Source organism: Leopardus geoffroyi, chromosome C3 (genome assembly GCF_018350155.1).
Source record: "Leopardus geoffroyi isolate Oge1 chromosome C3, O.geoffroyi_Oge1_pat1.0, whole genome shotgun sequence".
Lineage (NCBI taxonomy): Eukaryota > Metazoa > Chordata > Mammalia > Carnivora > Felidae > Leopardus > Leopardus geoffroyi.
The window spans coordinates 79,982,003-80,000,603 of NC_059338.1; the positions used below are offsets into that span (position 1 = coordinate 79,982,003).

An 18,601-nucleotide genomic window follows, 5' to 3' on the forward strand; every position below is an offset into this window, starting at 1 on the left:
CCGTCTGTTCATGTGTATTTTTAGCGTCATTATTGCCACTCAGTCCTTGCTAATCCCTGATGAAGGCGGCCAATGTCTCATGATGACCCTTTGAAAGAGGTGGTACCCCATATTCCTTATGCAAACTCAAGGTTCACGTACTTGAATGTCACTATTTTTCAAGATGCACCTACTCTGTACCTAGCAGTGTGCTCTCTTTTTCTGGAAGTGGCACATTCTGATTCTGAAATACGTCTTGGAGGGGCAGAGCTGCTGGGAACCATGTCGTTGCGACAGAACACAGTGACGTGTGTATATTTCATTCTGACAAGTGATCTGGGGAAGACATGTTGGCAGAAGGTACAAGGTGACCCCACAGCACGAGGTCTACCAGAAATAGTTGTGAAACTCAGAGACTGCACTGCCTCCAACTAATCCCAGTGATGCCTCTTGTTTGTTTGATGTTATCATTGAGTTTTGGCCGTCAGGCACTAGAGGTTGAAGAAACATACGTGGCAGAAATTGTTTTCGAGTTGAAAAAAAAATCCACCCAGTAGCTTAACTGTGCAAAATTAGGACAAAGCCATCCTCGTTCCTTTTTTCTAGGTTTGGAGGTCTTGAGTGGAGACGCTGTATCTGATTTTTTCAGGTATTGCCAACAGGCTTAATAAATGTTGGGTGAATGAATGACTAAATAAATGTGAAAATGAATTTATTAGTCCAGCTCTTTAAACACCAGTGTGCTGTTGGAGTTTAATTTAAGAGCTTATTCTCCGGGGTAAATGGAGGGTCTCATAATCTTTCTGGAGAAGGAAAAAAATACCAATACAGGAAATAATTGCAGATGAGTGTGCAGGAGAAAATAATGATATGAAGTTGCCTCTCAACCTTAGAGGTTGATTGGGAGGATAAGTCTGCAGGCTTTTGTGGCCTCAGGCTCAGAGTTCTCTGCACGTATAATGTTTGATGTTGGTTTCTTATGATTGTGCCTTCGATGTACTGCTTCCTTTTTTTTTTTTTTTTTTTTATCCTCACAACATCTTCCCCTGGACTAATTCCTAGTCATCCTTTAGGATGTTCAGTTCTGAAAGAAAAAGGAGGAGAACTTCCAAATTCTTTTTATAAAGCAGTCATAACAACGGTGCCAAAACGTATTGAAGGCTGCATAGAAACAGAAAACTGTAGGCCAAATTCCACTTACGAATATCAAGCAAAGATTCTAAATAAAATATCAGCAGAGTTCAGCAGTACATTAAGAGATCCCATGATCAAGTGGAATTTGTTCTGGGATGTAACATTAAGAAATCTATAACAGTTTTCATTGTAGCAAATTGATCTGAGGAGAACAGGCAGAGGATCATCTTGATAGATGCTGAAAATGCATTTGGCAAAATTCAACATACATTTCCTGAAAACTTTCTTAGTAAAATTAGAATTGATGTATTTTTTTTTTTACCTGATAAAAAAGACCTATCTTAATTCAAAAGCTAGCATTACACCTACTGAGAAAACATTGGAACGTTCAGAGTCATGATGTGTGAAGGCAAGAACATTCACTGTTACTGCTGTTATTTAACATTGTACTAGAGACTCTAGCCAATGTGATTAGACAAGAGAAAGGAATTGGAAGTATGAAAATTTTTTTAAAAAAGGTAAAATTATTGCTATTTTCAGATAACATGATTAATACCTGAAACATGAAAGAATAAAGTTAAATATGCTACAAGAGATTCAGTAAGGTGGGAGGGCAAAAATTAATACACGGAAATCCATATGAAAATGAAAATGAGACCACATACCTATGTACCATAGCAATAAAAAAAAAGATAAAATATCTAAGGATAAAATTAACAAGGAACGTGCAAGAGTTACATGAAAAGAACTTTACTCTGAAGGTAGTCAACAAAAGCCCCAAACAAATGGGAGGGTTTGGCATGCTTTGGAATTAAAAAGCCTTTACATAAAGATGTCAATTTTGCCTGTGTTCATCTATAAAATTAACTTAATCTCAATATAAATATTTTGTTCTTAATTCTGTTTACAGGTTTTACTAGCATTTACTTTCTTAATCCAATAACAAACCATGACACAAAGAATGTCATTACCAACATGTCTATTCTATAGCTGAGGAAACTGAGTCACATAGAGGTTGAGTAACGTGCTCAAGGTCATACTCAGCTATAAAATGGTAGAGCCAGCCTGAAAACCCAGGGAGTTCACCTCTGGCTCTCCCCCACTTCAACCATGGTGCTACATCATGAAATGATAGGAAACAAATACTGTGATAGGAAAAGCACACACGAGCACCCAACTCATTGTCTTTCTTTACTGGGTAAAATACAGGAAAAATGCCTGCCTCATAGGATTGTTTTTTTTTTTTTTTTAATTTTTTTATTTTTAAAATTTACATCCAAATTAGTTAGCATATAGTGCAAAAATGATTTCAGGAGTAGATTCCTCAGTGCCCCTTACCCATTTAGCCCATCCCCCCTCCCACAACCCCTCCAGTAACCCTCAGTTTGTTCTCCATATTTATGAGTCTCTTCTGTTTTGTCCCCCTCCCTGTTTTCATATTATTTTCATTCCCCTTCCCTTATGTTCATCTGTTTTGTCTCTTAAAGTCCTCATATGAGTGAAGTCATATGATTTTTGTCTTTCTCTGACTAATTTCACTTAGCATAATACCCTCCAGTTCCATCCATGTAGTTGCAAATGGCAAGATTTCATTCTTTTTGATTGCCAACTAATACTCCAGTGTGTTTGTGTGTGTGTGTGTGTGTGTGTGTGTGCGTGTGTGTGTGTGTGTGTGTATAATACCACACATCTTCTTATCCATTCAACCATCGATAGACATTTGGGCTCTTTCCATACTTTGGCTATTGTTGATAGTGCTGCTATAAACATGGGGGTGCATGTGTCCCTTCGAAACAGCACACCTGTATCCTGTGAATAAGTGCCTAGTAGTGCAATTGCTGGGTAGTTCTATTTTTAGTTTTTTGAGGAACCTCCATACTGTTTTCCAGAGTGGCTGCACCAGCTTGCATTCCCACCAACACTGCAAAAGAGATCCTCTTTCTCCTCATCCTTGCCAACATCTGTTGTTGCCTGAGTTGTTAATGTTAGCCATTCTGACAGGTGTGAGGTGGTATCTCATTGTGGTTTTGATTTGTATTTCCCTGATGATGAGTGATGTTGAGCAATTTTTCATGTGTCGGTTGGCCATCTGGATGTCTTCTTTGGAGAAGTGTCTATTCATGTCTTTTGCCCATTTCTTCACTGGATTATTTGTTTTTTGGGTGTTGAGTTTGATAAGTTCTTTACAGATATGGATACTAACCCTTTATCTGATATGTCATTTGCAAATATGTTCTCCCATTCCATTGGTTGCCTTTTAGTTTTGCTGATTGTTTCCTTCACTGTGCAGAAGCTTTTTATTTTGATGAGGTCCAAATAGTTCATTTTTGCTTTTGTTTCCCTTGCCTCCAGAGACATGTTACATAAGAAGTTGCTGCGGCTGAGGTTAAATATATTTTTGCCTGCTTTCTCATCTAGGATTTCGATGGCTTCCTGTCTTACATTTAGGTCTTTCATCCATTTTGGGTTTATTTTTGTGTCTGGTGTAAGAAAGTGGTCCAGGTTCATTCTTCTGCATGTCGCTGTCCAGTTTTCCCAGCACCACTTGCTGAGGAGACTGTCTTTATTCCACTGGATATTCTTTCCTGCTTTGTCAAAGATTAGTTGGCCATACGTTTGTGGGTCCATTTCTGGGTTCTCTGTTCTGTTCCATTGACCTATGTGTCTGTTTTTGTGCCAATACCATACTGTCTTGATGATTACAGCTTTGTAGTATAGCTTGAAGTCTGGGATTGTGATGCCTCCTGCTTTGGTTTTCTTTTTCAAGATTGCTTTGGCTATTCGGGGTCTTTTCTGGTTCCATGCAAATTTTAGGATTATTTGTTCTAGCTCTGTGAAGAATGCTGGTGTTATTTTGATAGGGGTTGCATTGAATATGTAGATTGCTTTGGGTAGTATCGACATTTTAACAATATTTGGTCTTCGTATCCAGGAGCATGGAATCTTTTTCCATTTTTTTTGTATCTTCTTCAATTTCTTTCATAAGCTTTCTATAGTTTTCAGCGTATAGATTTTGCACCTCTTTGGTTAGATTTATTCCTGGGTATTTTGTTTTTTTCTGCAACTGTAAATGGGATCTATTCCTTGATTTCTCTTTCTGTCACTTCATTGTTGGTGTATAGGAATGCAACCGATTTCTGTGCGTTGATTTTATATCCTGCAACTTTGCTGAATTCATGAATCAATTCTAGGAGTTTTTTGGTGGAATCTTTTGGGTTTTCCATATAGAATATCATATCACCTGCAAAGAGTGAAAGTTTGACCTCCTCCTGACCAATTTGGATGCCTTTTATATCTTTGTGTTGTCTGATTGCAGAGGCTAAGACTTCCAGTACTATGTTGAATAACAGTGGCGAGAGTGGACATCCCTGTCTTGTTCCTGACCTTACGGGGAAAGCTGTCAGTTTTTCCCCATTGAGGATGATATTGGCGTGGGTTATTCATATATGGCTTTTATGATCTTGAGGTATGCTCCTACTATCTCTACTTTCTTGAGAGTTTTTATCAAGAAAGGATGCTGTATTTTGTCAAATGCTTTCTCTGCATCTATTGAGAGGATCATATGGTTCTTGTCCTTTTTTTTTTTTATTGATGTGATGAATCACATTAATTTTTTTGCAGATATTGAACCAGCCCCGCATCCCAGGTATAAATCCCACTTGATCGTGGTGAATAATCTTTATAATGTATTGTTGGAGCCGGTTGGCTAATATCTTGTTGAGGATTTTTGCATCCATGTTCATCAGGGAAATTTGTCTATAGTTCTTCTTTTTAGTGGGGTCTCTGTCTGGTTTTGGAATCAAGGTAATGCTGGCTTCATAGAAAGAATTTGGAAGTTTTCCTTCCATTTCTATTTTTGGAACACCTTCAAGAGAATAGGTGTTAACTCTTCCTTAAATGTTTGGTAGAATTCCCTTGGAAAGCCATCTGGCTCTGGACTCTTGTTTTTTGGGAGATTTTTGATTACTAATTCGATTTCCTTGCTGGTTATGGGTCTGTTCAAATTTTCTATTTCTTCCTGTTTCAGTTTTGGTAGTGTTTGTCCATTTCTTCCAGATTGCCCATTTTATTAGCATATAATTGGTCATAATATTCTCTTATTATTGTTTTTATTTTTGCTGTGTTGGTTGTGATCTCTCCTCTTTCATTCTTGATTTTATTTATTTGGGTCCTTTCCTTTTTCTTTTTGATCAGACTGGCTAGTGGTTTATCAATTTTGTTAATTCTTTCAAAGAACCAGCTTTTCATTTCATTGATCTGTTCTACTGTTTTTTTTGGTTTCGATAGCATTAATTTCTGCTCTAATCTTTGTTACTTCCTGTCTTCTGCTGGTTTGGGGTTTTATTTGCTTTTCTTTTTCTAGCTCCTTAAGGCATAAGGTTAGGTTGTGTATCTGAGATCTTTTTTCCTTCTTTAGGAAGGCCTGGATTGCTATATACTTTCCTCTTATGACCGCCTTTGCTGCGTCCCAGAGGTTTTGGGTTGTGGTGCTATCATTTTCATTGACTCCCATATACTTTTTAATTTCTTCTTTAACTGCATGGTTAGCCCATTCGTTCTTTAGTAGGATATTCTTCAGTCTCCAAGTATTTGTTACCTTTCCAAATTTTTTCTGGTGGTTGATTTTGAGTTTCATAGCGTTGTGGTCTGAAAACATGCACAGTATGATCTTGATCTTTTTGTACTTACTTAGGGCTGATTTGTGTCCCAGTATATGGTCTATTCTGGAGAATGTTCCATGTGCACTGGAGAAGAATGTATATTCTGCTGCTTTAGGATGAAATGTTCTGAATATATCTGTTAAGTCCATCTGGGTCAGTGTGTCATTCAAAGCCATTGTTTCCTTGTTGATTCTTTGATTAGATGATCTGTGCATTGCTGTGAGTGGGGTGTTGAAGTCTCTTACTATTATGGTAGTACTATTGATGAGTTTCTTTATGTTTGTGATTAATTGATTTATATATTTGGGTGCTTTCACGTTTGGCACCTAAATGTTTACAATTGTTAGGTCTTCTTGGTGGATAGACCCCTTGATTATGATATAATGCCCTTCTGCATCTCTTGATCCAGTCTTTATTTTAAAGTCTAGATCGTCTGATATAAGTATGGCTACTCTGGCTTTCTTTTGTTGACCATTAGCATGATAGATGGTTCTCTATCCCCTTATTTTCAATCTGACGGTGTCTTTAGGTCTAAAGTGGGTCTCTTGTAAACAGCACATAGATGGATCTTGTTTTCTTATCCATTATGTTACCCTATGTCTTTTGATTGGAGCATTGAGTTCATTGATGTTTAGAGTGAGGACTGAAAGATACGAATTTATTGCCATTATGATGCTTGTAGAGTTGGAGTTTCTGGTGGTGTTCTCTGGTCCTTTCTAATCTTTGTTGCTTTTGGTATGTATGTATGTATGTATGTATGTATGTATGTATGTATTTTGTCATCTTTTCTCCCCTCAGAGAGTCCCCCTTAAAATTTCTTGCAGGTTTGGTATAGTGATCACAAACTCCTTTAATTTTTGTTTGTCGGGGAAACTTTTTATCTCTCCTTCTATTTTGAATGACAGCCTTGCTGGATGAAGAATTTTTGTCTGCATATTTTTCTGACTCAGCACACTGAATATATCCCGCCACTCCTTTCTGGCCTGCCAAGTTTTTGTGGGTAGGTCTGCTGCAAACCTGATCTGTCTTCTCTTGTAGGTTAGGGACTTTTTTTCCCTTGTTGCTTTCCTGATTCTCTCCTTGCCTGAGTATTTTGTGAATTTGACTATGATATGCCTTGTTGATGGTCGGCTTTTGTTGAATCTAATGGGGGTCCTCTGTGCTTCCTGGATTTTGATGTCTGTGTCTGTCCCCAGGTTAGGAAAGTTTTCTGCTATGATTTGCTTACATAGCCCTTCTACCCCTATTTCTCTCTCTTCCTCTTCTGGGACCCCTATGATTCTGATGTTGTTCCTTTTTAATGAGTCACTGATTTCTCTAATTCTTAAATCGTGCTCTTTTGCCTTAATCTCCCTCTTTTTTTTTTTTTGCTTCATTATTCTCTATAAGTTTGTCCTCCATATCGCTGATTCTCTGTTCTGCCTCGTCCATCCTTGTCGCTGCTGCATCCATCCATGATTGCATCTCAGTTATAGCATTTTTAATTTCATTCTGGCTATGTTTTACTTCTTTTATCTCTGCATAAAGGGATTCTAATCTATTTTTGACTCCAGCTAGTATTCTTATTATCATGATTCTAAATTCTAGTTCAGACACCTTGCTTGTATCTGTGTTGGTTAAAACCCTGGCGTTGTTTCTTCTTGCTCTTTATTTTGGGGTGAATTCCTTCGTTTTGTCATTTTGAAGGGAGAAAAGGAATTAATGAAGTAGGAAAATTAAAATTAAAAAATATTAAAATTAAAAAATATTAAAATTAAAAAATTAAAACACACACACACACACAAATCGAATAAGTGATGCTAGATTCTAGGTGTGTTTTGGTCTGGGTGTTGAAAGTGCTTTGACAGATTAGAGGAAAAAAAAGGAGGGCAAAGAAAAAAAAAGGAAATTGTTTGAGAATTTGAAAAAATGAATACACTGAAGTAGACTAAAATGAGATGATGGGAGTAAAATAGAATTTGAAAAAATATACACAAAAGTAAAGAATATAGTAGAAAAAAATTAAAGGAAAATATTTTTAATAAAAATGAGAAATAAATGTGAATTTTTTTTCTGTACTCAAGAAAAAGAAAAGGAATGAAAAAGAGAAAAAAGATTAAAAAAAGAAAAAAAAGGAAATCGTTTGAAATTTTGAAAACATGAATACACTGTAGTAGACTAAAATAAAATGATGGAAGTAAAATAGAATTTGAAAAAATGTACATAAAAGCAAAAAATACAGTAAAAAAAATAAAGAAAAATATTTTTAATAGAAATTGAAAGTAAAAATGAAGTTTTTCCTCTTTCTGCATTCAAGAAAAAGAAAAACTAAAAAGAGGAAAAAAGAAAAAAAAAAGGAGATCGTTTGAAAATTTGAAAAGGTGAATACACTGAAGTGTAGACTAAAATAAAATGATGGAAGTAAAATAGAATTTGAAAAAATTTACACAAAAGTAAAAAATATAGTAATAAAAATTAAAGAAAAATATTTTTAATAAAAATTGAAAATAATAGTGAGTTTTTTCTCTTTCTGTATTCAAAAAAAAGAAGTGTACAAGAGAAAAAGAAAGAAAATTGAATAGATGGACCTGCTAACAGATTGAAATAGGACTGAAATTACTTTGTTTTCCCCTAGAAGTCAGTCTATGTAGGGCTTTATCATCCTTAAATTAAGCCGTTCTTGAGATTTCTGTTCCTGAAGAGCGAGGTTGGCTCAGTTGGGCGGGGCTCAGTGTAAGGGCTCCGCTCTCCACTAGATGGCGCTGCTAGCCTCCTGGGGTGGAGTGCTGTGGGGCTCGTGGGTGCGCCTGCGCCTGCGCGGGAGCGGTGAAAAATGGCGCCACCCAGCCACCCAGTGTGTTCTCCCGGATCAGCAATCGCGCACCGGTCCTCCGTCTTCAGCTCTCGTCCACTCCCCGCTTTTTCCCTCTCCGTGACCGGGCCCGGGCAGTACCTCTCTCCCGAGTTTTGTCTCAGATGCGGCTGTTTTCCCCGGCCCCTTACTTCCGAAGGACTGTGGCTTTGACCCGCTCCGCCCCTCTGTGGGAGGGTCTCACCGAGCAGCGGCCGAATGAGCAACGGCCGAATATCGGCTCCCCCGGGAATGCCCGCTGGACCCTGTTGTTGCCGGTGCCCCGAGACTGCGGCCAGGTGCCAGCCCATCCCAGAAAATGTTCACGAGACAGTGTAGAAGCAGCGTCTCGGGGGTGATGGAAAATCACAACGCACGTCTGGCGCCGGGCTTCACCCTTAATGGCCTTGTTCCAGCACCAGCGAATGTGGCCTCCTTCCGGGGTCTGCCGGGACCAGGAGGCTTCCACAGTCTCCACCAAATGTCCTTCCAGCAGTGGAACCGCTTTTCCTCGTGTGGCCCGAGAACCTCCCGGACCCCACTCTGCTCCTGGGGATTCGCCCTTCCCACCAGAGCACCGCCAGGTAGGGAGCTGCGGGGTTGCAGCCTTTGCGCTCCCCTCGTTTACAGTCTTAATGGAATTTAAACCCTCTCCTTTCTCCTTTCTCCCTTTTTAGGTTAGTCCCTGCAGCGGTTTCCAATTTTCCACTTTCTCTCCAGCTGCTTTTGGGCAGCGTGCTTTTCCCGTGTTCTCCCCCCACTCCAGTCCCCGTCCTCTCTCTGTTTGCAAAAGCACTTCCTTCCTGCACCTTCCGCTCCCCAAGTTCACTTCTCCGCACCCCGTACCTGCTGAATTCTGTGGTTCAGGTTGTCCAGATTGTTGTGTTAATCCTCCAGTCGGTTTTCTAGGTGTGTGGGATGGTTTAGTGTTGGTCTGGCTGCATTTCATGGACGCAAGACATGCAAAAAAGCTTCCATGCTGTTCTGCCAGCTTGGCTCCTCCCCCCGGCCTCATAGGATTGTAAGAATTAAATGATTTTACACACGTGATGCATCTACTACAGTGCCTGATGCAGAGTAGCTGTGCCATCAATGTCAAGCCCTCTTTACCTAAGAAGGAACCCAACAGAAAATAGGCTTCACGTTTATTCATTAATGTGTTCAGTACAGTCTTAATGCTTGGCTCTGATGTAAAACAAGAACAATTATAAAATGAATGAGTGGCGAAAAGAAACAAACAAATGATAAAAAATGAAACACAAAACAGAATCAGTAGCAGGACTGATAGAACAGCATTTACCACCTTCTCACTGATATTCGCTCCCCATATTGAAATAGACATTGTCATTATGTTGCTATTCTTTATCGCCAGATAAAGGTGGAGAATGGGCAATAGCTATTTCCTAGCTATGTGATTTTGACCATGTTAAACTCCAGATCTTAGTTGTTTTTTTTTTTTATAAAATAAGGCAAAAAAAAAAAAAAAAAAAACAGTATGCACTATATGGTGGAATAATCTCTACCAAAAAGTACCTAGGCAATTATCAGTGTTCACTATTCTATGGTTATTATTATTTGGAGTAGTTGTGTAGTAGTTTAGCCATGAGCTCATGCTGACCTTGGCATGCCATTCATCCATCTGCCCATTTGTCCATCCGTTCATCCATCCATCCATCCATTTACTGAACTCATTTGTTAAGTATGTATCAAATACCTACTGTGTACCAGGTTTATGTGAGGTCTCACACACAATGAGAAGTCAAACACTCCTGTATCTACTCTTCTGGAATTTGCAGTCAAGAGCACTGATAGTCCTCCAGCCTGGGATCTCACCACCTTATTTCCTGAGCCCTCCCAGCATAATCAACAAGGCAAGCTCCCTCAATGATGGAGAAGTTTTTCATGGTAAAGAGGCATACTCAATGGAGAAGGCTTAGGGAATCCATTGTAGCTCCATAATATGAAGTCATCAACCCAGAGCTATCTGTTATATAGGTGCGTTGCCAGCCCTTAGATACCTATATTGGGGTGTTTTTTTTCTTTTCCTCCTCAAGTAATTTCCTCCTTAAATGTTTTCAAATTACATCTGCTCCAGTATTGCCTTGCGCAATGTTAACCACATCCTATGTCTAATCTGTATTCCACCTGCCCTGAAATGTTTTAATTCAATTTTTGCATTATGTCCGATGTGATGAATTAGAGCCAGAGAATCATTGACTACGTGTCAGGAAAGATGGATCGAGGAGTTGAAACTAATGGCATTTGGGGACGATATTTTTCCGCAAATATCAGAGTCACAAATGAAGAGGTGAATTATGTTACAACCAAGAGCAGTCCACAAACTTCAATGATACGCACGGACTTTTTACAAGAGTGAATTGCATCTGAGTTTAGATTCTTTGAGAGATTCCGGTTTGAAATATAAGGTCAGCTAGGGATAAAGAGTGGAATCACCAGTCCCTGGCACTCAGAAAGTACAAAGGGTGGAAGAACGGAGGGCTGGAAGAAGTGGGAACCAGGAGGGTTTGGAGGATGAGACGTGGAACTTGGTGTGGAAGGAACAGTAGTGAATGAAGGACGCACCCTGCAGCCTTTCGCTGGGGCTGCTGCTCTTGGCCCCGGGCTGAGTCTTCAGGCTAACAGAAGCCACTCAGGGTCGATGTGACAGAGCTGTCACCATCAGAAGGTCACCCTGGGTCAACACCTTCCGAGATGTGGATTTTTAGGGACACGTTGATGAGCCCTCCTTGACATGACGCATTCCAAATGCTCTTGGGTCTTTTTTTATGTGAATGTGTATCTATATCAAACCACATCCTGTACGCACACACACACACACAACATGGCCTGGTAACATTGTCCAGAGTATGCTCCAAAGCATACCAAACAACTGTGGAAATAAAGTTTCAATAGCAACATAGTTTGGGAAGTGCTTATCCACCAAATGGAGTCATACTACACATGAGCTCCTTAAAGGCTCTGAGAAGTCCAGCACCGTCTAGCCTTTCCCAGAACCATTTGCCACGTGGCACCCTTCTGTGTTTGAGGATTTTATCCACCAATATCCTTCCGAATTCACGTTCCACTTAATACTCTTGGAGGGATTTGAATCAACACATCTCGTTAGCTCTGCCGGTGGCCAGGTTTTGCTGAAGGAAGGGCTTCCTCCTGAATCTGGCTTCTGACCCCGTGCTCTGCTTTTGTCTGACTTATTCATAGTATTTACTTACTGAGAGCACCTTCCCTTCACTGTTCAAATCATTGCCGGCTGGGATTCCCCACCTCTTGCCCCCCCCTCACGCTAGCCTCAAAACCCAGACCGGCTGTGCGTCCCGACCATGCTTCCAGACTCCTCACTGCTAAGTCTCATTGACGTGGTCATAAACCCTGGCCTCCTCTTGTCTTTTCTCAGCTCATTACATCCGCTCTCGTGCCGGCTGTGAACATGAAGACCATGGGCCCTTCAAGCCCGCTTGCCTTTGCACTTGCTGAACGTCTTGTCACGCTCTCCCTTCTTTGCCTGACCGATCCCATAGCCCCTTCATAGGTTCTCACATGTCCTACTTCCAGGCATCAGGGGACCTCAGGGATTGTGCCGTCCAGCAGTGCCTTTGAGACTGCCTCAGAAGCGAGCGTCACCCACCCTCGGGGGGGCATTTGCCTCATCGTGTCATCATCTCCTTTGTTTGTGTCCCCCAGCTGAGCTGGACTTCTCAAGGGCAGACTTTGGCTGTTCCTCTCTGTTTCCACTGTTCCTTTATTCCTTTCTGTTTTCACTGGAGCTGAGAGGTGCTCAGTAGACGTTTACAAATGACTTGGCAAAGTGGAGTTTTAACAGGTCCTTAAAGCGTGCTTTGAATTTGACTCAGGGGTAAGGATTAAAGGGTGTCCGCGGGTAGAGATGTGGCATTCTTAACAAAGAACAGATCCTGCGTTTGGAACCTTCTGGTAGACCTAATTTAAGACATAGGAGGATTTTGTTATACGCTTTGGAGAGACGTTTTGAGGGCTTTAAAAAATTATGCTTATTTTTCTAGTATGGAATTAGTAGCAGTCTCTTTTGAAGTATTGGAAAACAAATAATTGATAAACGATTGATAAGGAAAAATTCACCCAAGCCACACACGAAAGATAAAACACTAATACTTTTTAGAGGGCTTCTTTTGATTTCTCTTTGTTCAACTTTTCATCAGAGAATTCAAAATCCTACTCATTTCATGAAGTATCTTACAACATTCTTAATGTGGCCAACATCCTACTCATTTCATTTACATAAAACAGAAGTGTTTTACAACATTCTTACTTAATATGGCCGACATTATTTTGTTCACATACTTTTAATTGCTGCGTAATATTTCTCCCCTTGGATTTTGTTTAAGGGGGTTACTATGTTCCGTTATTATGTCGTTATAAGTAAGATTCAATGACTTTACTGGACCTATATCTCTGACTGGGTTTTAAACATGTAGGTGGGCAGTTTGCAAGCCTAAATTAATGCCTGCATTAATTTACAAGATGTAATTACTGGTGTACTTGCTTTAATCAATAATTGAGAATTCTGTTTTACCGCCTTCACGACTTATTTTATGGGTGTGCGAGAAAGTTCACTTCATTTTCGTTTCTTTCGGTTACTATTAATATTGACCACTTTAGGTATTTGTCATGTCTTCAGGTCTCTTTTTTTAGGCATCAGAGAGATTTCCCACAAATAGAAGTTCCACAGGCTGATAAACAGAGTTGCTATTCTAAACAGTTAAAACAACCGTGATCCGGGTGTCAGCAGCCTGAAGAATTCAGAGGATAAAAAATAGTGATTTTTTTTTAAAAGGTCAATACATAAAAGCCATGTTGGAAATAAAAAACCTTTGCCTGGGAGCTATCACGAGGCACGGACATCGGTGGGGAGTGTTGTTCAGGGAATCTGGGGGTGAGGGGCTGGGGAGGTTAGTCCAGAACAAATCCCACATGAAGCCAAGAGGTCTGCTTTGGGCCAGGTATTCCCGGCGCAGTTCCATTCATGGCCAAAGTGCTTATCTTCAGAGTGGCCCCTCGAGAGCAGTGGGAGAGTCCAGCATCCCAGCTTCTGGGCCATGTGTCACGGAGCGGTGCATTCATTGCTCAGTACTTCTGTGAAATGGGCTAACTGGCTGGGGGTGAGGACCAAAGACTAAAGCAGGAGGCAGCCTCTAACCACGAATGGCACACTGGTTGTTTCCTGACTTGGTTTCAGAACAGGCTTGCTCTGTTTCTTGAGCCATCTGTTGGTGAAGAGTCCCCCGCAATGGCCCCAGATTCCTCTGACGGTCCTGGAGTCACCGTAATGCCTTCCGTCTTTAGAGGACTTTGCAGGTTGCAAAACACATTCGTGTCTGTTATTTTCCTCGGTCCCCACACTAACTTGTGAGGAAGGTGTCCATCATCATGTCTTTTAATTCTTATTCTTGCATTTTCTAGCCGGGCGGCCTTGGGAACGGCAACGGCTCTCTGGGGCCTCAGTTCCTACTCGTTAATCCTGGCTGGTGCCCTCAGCACCCAGATTCAACACTCCTCTCCTGTGACACCACCTCCAACCCCCCAAACAGGCTGGGTCCCTCCATGGTCTTTTTACCCTTATGACACCAGTACCATGTCTTTTCCATTGTTTTCTAGCACAGCGGTTAATACGCACTTGATGAAAGAATTTGTGCTAGACAAAGATACCCAGCTGAGGATTGAATGGGCTGGTGTGTGCGAAAGGGCCTTGGAGGTGTCCACTCATTGTTGACTGAATGCATGTGAATTCCTTCTCTCTGCCCTTGGGATTACAGGATTGGGCAAGACTTTACTGTTCTGTCATCAAATTTCCTAACCAAGGGCACCTGGGTGGCTCAGGCGGTTAAGCCTCAGACTTTGGCTCAGGTCACGATCTCGCGGTTCATGAGTCCAAGCCCCGCGTCGGGCTCTGTGCTGACAGCTCAGGGCCTGGAGCCTGCTTCGGATTCTGTGTCTCCCGCTCTCTGCCCCTCCGCTGCTTACACTCTATGTCTCTCTCTCTCTCTCTCTCTAAAAAATAAATAAACATTAAAAAAATTTTTTTTAAATGTCACATCCAGTGCAAAAACCCTCCCACAGTCACTGGATTAATCAGTAATCCTGTTTCTCCCAAGGAGGCTGCTGTTGTGTAAGAGGTCTTGAGGTAGGGAATGTGGACTTCTCCACCCTGGAGAGCACAGCCATGATGGGACCTCCAACACAAGAGAAACAACAAAAATTGTCTTCTTCCAATTTTCCTGATGATAGCTCCTTTCCATAGACCATAAACACATCTAAGATAGTCAGGGTATAAGTGAGAAAACACGGAGGCAAGCCTTTGGGGTCTGGCATCACAGGGCCTGGACACAGCTCTTATAGGCTGTCAGGTATTAGGTTGGGTGATGTTAATGCCTGTTGTCCAAACTGTCTTGGGTTAAGTAAGGCCTGGTAAGCCAACCATTGGCTGCGATTTGGGGAACTTGCACTGGGTGCTAAGTGAGGGGGTGGAATGAAAACCGGAGAGATAAGGGAAATCAGGAGAGTACACTCCGGGGGTGTCTGGGTGGCTCAGTCAGTTAAGCATCCGACTTCGGCTCAGGTCACGATCTCACGGTTCGTGAGTCTGAGCCCCAGATAGGGTTGTCTGTTGTCAGCGCAGAGCCCCCTTCAGATCCTCTGTCTCCTTCGCTGTCCCTCTCCTGCTTGGGCTCTCCCTCTGTCTCTCAAAAATAAATGAAAAAAAAAAAAATAAAGCAGAGGAGAGGAAAGGACACTCTGGACTTGAGCCCATAAGAAGAGCCAAGCAGAAGCCCGATAGAAGCACCACCTGAAGGGCCTGGGCAGCGAGGCTGAATCCAGGTTACCCTTCTTCCCCACCTTCTTTTCTGGCACAGTCCCTTTTACAAATGACCGCTGTGCGCCCAGCACTGTCCTGGACCCCAGGGACACCAAACAAGCTTCATGACCTTCACAGGTCTAAAGAGTGAGACAAAGAGTGAAGGGGAGAATAAAGGCATAAGCCAGGGGAGATGAAAATAAATTGAGGTGATGCCCCAGGGAGGCAGGAGGTGAGGGAGCAGGAGGGGTGGGTGTCGGGAGAGCCTGGTCTGCAGGGCAGAGGTACCAGTGCCTGAGGGCCGCCCCCGGCACTGTCTGAGTGGAAGGCCTCGGCCAGCAATCCGGAGGGATACGATCGAGGCCGACCCCCGTTTCAAAGACGGTTCTTTTCTGTGAGGTGCAAAGCGTGATCCTTCACGTGTTCTGCCAGCGGTTCCTGAGCACCTACTATGTGCCGGGGACTGTTCCAGTGATCGGCAGAAGCGACGAACAGAACAAGGTCTCAGCCCTCACAGAGCTGTCATCCTGGCTGGAGGAGACACACAATCGGTAGGGAGACCCAGTGTCGTAGGTCAGGTGGGCATGATGGCCATGAAGCAGAAGAAAATGGGATGGGGGACAGAGTGAAGGAGGTGGGGCACGAGGGAGGGAGCTGCAGAGAAATCTAGGCCGCGGGGTTGCTTGGCTAATTCCAGGAAGGGCAAGGGAGCCAGCATGTGCCGGTGGGAGGGGGGACAGGAGACAACACCAGAAGCTCTGAGAGATGAGAGCTTCGCTGGCCACAGCAAAGGGCTTCGTCATGTGGCTGGTATCCCAGTCAGGGGCCCTAGAATCTTAAGAGCTGAGGCCGTGTTAGGCAGTAATACCCGGGAGAATCTAGAATGGAAGTTTAGGGTAGAAAGACAGAGCTGTCCAGATTTGGGCCCGAGAAACTAAATTAGTATCAGATCCAAGGGGCTAGTGCAGGCCCAGGAGAGTAGATGGGAGTCAGAAGCTGGGTAAACACAGGAAGGGAGTAGGAGGGAAGCAGGAGAAAGTTCTGGGAGGGTTGGCAGAGATTGGGCCCGGGCTTCCTATGAATGCGATCCTAGTCACCTGCCTGGTGGGCACCTTGACTTAGGCTTGCCAAAGGAGAACCTTTAAATGACCATCAGGGTGCTTTGGAAACTCCCATCGAATCATTTGTTATGTCGGTGGCATCATCACTAGTTTCTCTAATGATCACTAATATGATCAGGAAGCACTACTCAACTCTCTCACCTGGTCACACGGGGGTAGCTGGATTTGTCTCAAGGTCTTTTTCCAGAGTATGTGCTCAGATTCAATTGGTTGCTCTCTTCCTGATGCAGAAATCCAGCATTCCACTGCCCACGGACCTCTAACCCGCTAGCATTTGTCCAAAGACCCTGGTGTCCGAGGTGCACGGTGAAGCCACGTAGCGAAGGTGTCGCCGCTAGCTTGACCCAAGCAGAGGAGGCTGAGAGAATGATACACCCCTTCCCCAGAGCTCCCAGCAGGACAGAGCCTGGAAGGGCTCCCGGAATATGAGCCCATCCGAGATGCAGACAATGAATGGTGCTCTAAGCCAGAAGCAGTTCCAACAATTAGAAAGTATTCGGTTAGAAAGGAACAGGTTGCCTAGCAGGATAAACTGGACCTGAATCACAGATGAGACATTTTTCCCTCTTAGGCTTAAACCAACGAGCGAGAGGTTTCCTGCTCTTTTAAATGGTGGGTAACGTGGTTGAGGGCCCACTACGATCCAACTGGCATGTTAGGTGACGTTTTCTCATCCTACTTGACCCTCACAATTATAGTGTGCTGTTCCCAACTGACAGATGGAGAAATGGGGGCATGGAAAGGCCAAGTACAGGACCAAGGTCAAAGAGATGGCAAGCATCAGGGGAGTTAGTGCGGAGAATTTGTTGATGAGCACACGGAAGGCAGAATTGCAGCGACAGACAGGGATGGCCCCGACCCATTGTTCTCCATCCTCTGTGAGCTGCTGGTGTGTGTGTGTTCTATGGAACCGTGAACTGCCAGTCTGGACCATCAGGGAGCCTTTGGGGGCTCACAGACCCCCTTTAAAATGTTTTGAAAGCACTGAGTCCTTGTCCAGGAAAAGCGTGCATTCACACAAATTAGTATTTATTTCTGGGGTTCATACTCACCCACAAGCACATCCCTGGACATAAAATGAACATTCTCGGACCTGTCCGGTTCCCATATTGCAATTCCACATCGATGCCGTTAACCTCTGGCGGGGTTCCTCCATGCTTTCTCAACACCTCCACGTCATGGTGGCAAGCTCACTGCCTCCTCACCTCTGGAAAGCTCCATCAGAACATTTCCCCCCGAATCAAATAAATAAGTCTGTCATGTTCTGTTTGGTCCGAAGTTGATGGTGCTGGTGGAATTCTTGAGCTAGAAGGAACCAGACGTCTCTAGGCTGACTGTGCCCAGGGTGCCTTCTTGATGTTCTCCTTCCTCCAGATGCTCTTGGGTTTTACAGGAAAAGCCTTCTGTGGCTGAACGAGTCTGGGCACGGCCTCCTGAGACAGAGCTGGCCAGGATCCCCAGCAGAGCCACGGCGACTCCCAAAAGGGGGTCCGAGGAGGGGGCATCTCCCAAACCGATTAGGCCTCAGCATGTGTTCTTTGGAGGCATCTTGAAGGTCTCGTGCTTCTCAGAAAACACTTGAGTCAACCCTGATTCAGCCCAGTCCCCTCCCTCGTTGTAAGTGGAGGAAACGGAGTCTGGAGGCACTAAAGCTGTTTACAAGAGTCGTCCTCTCCTCCTGCCAGAGTCACCGTCTGTCTCCTCCGTGCCGGGTCCCACTCGGGGGATAACACCTGGCCTCTGAGCTCAAGAGGCTCATTTTTTTGTGGCAACACGGACGGATGAATGGTCGCTGGACTCCACAGACACAGCCATGAAGAAGCGGCTTCCACGGGGGGAGTGATGTTTCAGGTGGGCGTGGGGATGGGCGGAGTTTGGATGAAATGAACATAAAGGGCCTTCTAGACAGAGGGACCTTGGGCCCAGACCACAGACACCTTTAAGGAAGGGCCGTGTGGAAGCCCAGTACGAACTCCGCAAGCCATTTTGCGACATCGGCTGGGTGTCCCACGGTGTAACTCGATTCTGA

The 18,601-nt window shown here is 43.3% G+C and overlaps 1 protein-coding gene across 1 annotated transcript in view; it reads left to right on the forward strand.

Moving 5' to 3' along the window:
• KCNQ3 (potassium voltage-gated channel subfamily Q member 3) overlaps positions 1–18,601 on the forward strand; it is a 319,083-nt gene that overhangs the window by 103,239 nt on the left and 197,243 nt on the right. The gene's annotated exons all lie outside the window — the stretch shown is intronic.